A 4,522-nucleotide genomic window follows, 5' to 3' on the forward strand; every position below is an offset into this window, starting at 1 on the left:
GCTGGTCCGCCATATGAATGGGCCTTCAAATGGTCAGCCCAACCCAGCCCTAAGAGGGCTGCAGGCTAGGGCGGGCCGACCCTTCAATATTTTTTAGAAAAAAAAAATTCTTTAAATCCTTAAATATATTTTCGTGACATTGTCGATTAATCATGTAAACAACTTGTGTTTGCTTAGAGCGTACAAAAAGCTTGATATTTGACGAGGAATCTCGTAATTGAAATGCATATTCTCTATATCTCTAGCTCTTTTTAAAGTTTCATGAATATTTTCCTAATACTTTTCTTTCATTTTCCTCAGATCCAGAGATTTATTCAATAAATTTATATGCTGAGGTTTTTTATTTTAGAATTAACATCAGTTGTTGATTTAATCATTATAGTCTATAAAATTTTTAAAATTCCTGAAATTTATTAGTGGTCAATTTTTTTATGTGTATTAAAATTGATCTTTTTCTATACTGAAGAGCAATTTAAATATTAATAATATATTAAAGTAATCCAAACTGATAATTATCCACTTAATATTATTATTGGTCACCTAAAAGTTTTTGAGTTCGTTATTAATTAAGTAAAAGAAAACCTAATTTTGTCATATTACATGCATGTCAAAAATCTAAATTCTAGTTGATATGGAAGGGTAAATGAGCAATCTAGGGTTGGGAATGGGGATTATAGTTAATAGTTTTTTTAGTTTTTACATTTTTAAAATATTAAATATTTAATAGTTAATTAATTTAAATTTAATTAATTGTTGGCCCATGGGCCGGCCCAGGCCCAGCCTCAAGGGCCAGTAGACTGATTTGGGCCGGGCTTATAAGCCTCACTTTTAAATGGGATCAAAAAATCCTAGCCTAACCCTACCCAAATAGCGGGCTGGGTTGGGCTGGGCTGGCCTCATGGGCCAAGCCCATTTTGACGGATCTACCAACCAGCATAATCCCACAAGTGGAGTCTGGGGAGGGTACGATGTACGCAGCCTTACCCCTACTCTGGAAGGGCAGGGAGACTGTTTCCGGTAGACCCTCGACTAAAGAGAGTGAAGGAAGCCCTGATATCAAGTAATAGCAAGACAAATAATTAGAAAACTAAATCGAAGATAGCACAACAGACAATATTAAAGGGGTACCGATAACAAGTAATAGCAAGATAGTATAATTAGAGAAATAAATCCAAGGCAGCACACGAGAAATATGAACGAAGTACTGCTATTAAACTACGGAATTACTGATGGCAAGTAATAACGGAACAAGACATGCGAATATAGCAAACTAAGGAAAAAAAGGGTACTATACTAGCACTAAAACTATTGAACTAGAGAAGACAAAGGGAAACACACGACTACCTACTAACCTTCTAGCCTAATCTTCAACCTCCACACCCTTCTATCTAGGGTCATGTCCTCGGTCAGCTCAAGCTGCTCCATGTCCTGCCTGATCACCTCTCTCCAAGACTTCTTTGACCTACCTGTTGGGTTTTGGATGTATTTAATTAATATATTAAATACTTAAAAGAGGGTGAATGGGAAATGGAGGGAAATAAAATTTTTGAGTGAAATTTTAAGTTCCCCCCCTTGGCAAATGGGCATTGTCCCATATTGGAAGAGGAAGAGGTTTTTTATGGGTATATAAGCAATTGCTCTTCTTCTAGCTCTTAAAGAGTTGAGAAGAAGGCAAGCCTCGCATCGTCGTCGTCGTCGCTCGCTCGGCTCAGCTCGGCTTCGGCTTCGGCTTCGGATTCGGATTCGGATTTGGATTCGGATTTGGATTTGGATTTGGTCAAATGATCGATTGATTGGTTAACTTTTTGGACCAAATTTATTTGTTAATAGTAAAATATTAACAGAAATGTTATTAAATATTTGTTTTAATAACGGAATATTAATATTAAATCCAATCTGTTTTTCTGTTTTGGTAACAGAAAAGTAATTACCCTCTTCAATTTTCCCTCTTTATTTTCCCTCTTTATTGTTGAGTAAATGGCCATTTATGTAATGGCATTTATGCTGTGGGCATTTTGCATAAACAGCCATTCTGAAGAGTTGCACCTCTTTAGATTTTAGCCCAACTTTGGCTATAAATACAACACTATTCTGCTCAGAATTTCACTACGATTTTTAGAGTTTCTTCTCCTTCTTCTGCATACTTTTAGCATCAAACAAAGCAAAAAGTAAGTGTGATTTGCTACCGAACTTTGTGTTTGCTGAAACGCTGGGGTTTGAAGTACCACTACACCAGTGTGTAATTCGTTCTATCCTGGGAGGAAATAATCCATAACCTTGGGTACTAGGAGGGGATTAAATTCCTTAAGGAAACACTGTGAATTCAGTGGGCTCGAATTGGTTTTATGTCATTTCTGTTTATGTTCATTTCTGTTTATATTCATTTATATTTCCAGAATTATTTTAGAAATACAGTCTAATAACAAGCTTAAGGAATTTAATATATTTTCTGTATTTGTACTTACTGTTTCTGGAAGAGTAAAACCTTTGTGGTTTTGTACTCTATTAAAATCTACGTGATTTTAACGTTTGTGTCATTCTTTTACAGAAATGACTAATGAGAATGAGAACCAAGTCATTCCAATGGTGACTGCTAATGCCTCAACAAGCCGAACGACACCGGCAGCATTGGCACCGGCGTAAAAACCCGGAAAATTTTTCGGGATTGATTTCAAGCGCTGGCAGCAAAAGATGTTCTTCTATTTAACTACTCTAAGTCATCAGAAGTTCATTAAGGAAGATGTTCTTGTGCTGTCCGATGAAACTCCAGAAACTGAACGCTTTCTCGTGATTGAGGCGTGGAAGCATTCAGATTTTTTGTGCAAGAATTATATTCTAAGCGGGCTGGAGGATGCTTTGTATAACGTCTACAGTGGCGTGGAAACGTCAAAGGAACTGTGGACTGCGCTTGAAAAGAAATACAAAACCGAAGATGCCGGGTCGAAAAAGTTTGTTGCTGCAAAGTTTTTGGACTACAAAATGGTAGATAGCAAGTCTGTTATTACCCAAGTCCAGGAATTGCAAGTGATTATTCACAATCTCCTTGCTGAAGGTTTAAATCAAATTAATATTGATGTTGAAAGTAATAATCTTAGTATTTTTACTAACAGAAATTTCATTGAAGGTCTTGTCATCAATGAAGCATTTCAAGTAGCAGCAATGATTGAGAAGTTGCCTCCTTTGTGGAAGGACTTCAAAAACTACTTGAAACACAAACACAAGGAGATGTCCCTTGAAGATCTCATTGTTCGGTTGAGAATCGAAGAGGACAACAAAGCTGCTGAAAAGAGAGGCCGTGGAAACTCAACAATAATGGGAGCAAATATTGTTGAAGAGAACAAAAAGAGGAAGAAGGCTTCTGGATCGAAATACAACCCAAGCAAGAAGCGGTTCAGCGGAAACTGCTACAACTGTGGAAAAACTGGACACAAATCTATGAAGTGTCGTGCTCCGAAGAAAGACAAGAAGAAGGGTCAAGCAAACATGGTTGAAAAGCATGATGATGTTGATGATTTATGTGCCATGCTTTCCAAATGCAACTTGGTGGGCAATCCTAAAGAGTGGTGGATTGATTCTGGAGCCACTCGCCATGTTCGTGCTGTTAGAGAAGCTTTTGCTTCTTATGCTCCTGTTGGACCCGATGAGACGATTTCTATGGAAAATGCTTCAAAGGCGAAGATTGAAGGATGTGGGAAGATATTTCTCAAAATGACTTCCGGCAAAGTGGTGACTTTGAACAACGTCCTTCATGTTCCCGAGATTAGGAAGAATTTAGTTTCTACTGGACTTCTTGTTAAGAATGGTTTTAAATGTGTTTTTGTTTCCGATAAGGTTGTAATAAGTAAGAATGAAATGTTTGTAGGAAAAGGTTACCTCACTGAGGGCCTTTTCAAGCTGAATGTAATGGTTGTTGAAAATAATAATAAAATTTCAGCTTCGTCTTACTTACTTGAGTCAAATGAATTATGGCATATACGTTTGGGTCATGTCAATTATAAAACCTTACGGAAAATGATTAATTTGGAAGTATTGCCCAAGTTTGAATGTGACAAATCAAAATGTCAAGTATGTGTGGAATCTAAGTATGTTAAACATCCTTATAAGTCGGTTGAAAGGAATTCAAATCCTTTAGACTTAATTCACACAGATATTTGTGACATGAAGTCAATACCATCTCGCGGTGGAAAAAAGTATTTCATAACTTTTATTGACGATAGTACTCGATATTGCTATGTTTACTTACTTAATAGTAAAGATGAAGCAATAGACGCATTCAAGCAATACAAAAATGAAGTTGAAACGCAACTTAATAAGAAAATCAAAATGATAAGAAGTGATAGGGGTGGTGAATATGAATCTCCTTTTGAACAAATATGTTTAGAATATGGAATTATTCATCAAACAACGGCCCCTTACACGCCCCAATCCAATGGGATTGCAGAAAGAAAGAATCGTTCATTAAAGGAGATGATGAACGCATTATTGATAAGTTCTGGTTTGCCACAGAACTTGTGGGGGGAAG

The sequence above is a fragment of the Nicotiana attenuata genome, unplaced genomic scaffold (assembly GCF_001879085.1).
Source record: "Nicotiana attenuata strain UT unplaced genomic scaffold, NIATTr2, whole genome shotgun sequence".
NCBI lineage: Eukaryota > Viridiplantae > Streptophyta > Magnoliopsida > Solanales > Solanaceae > Nicotiana > Nicotiana attenuata.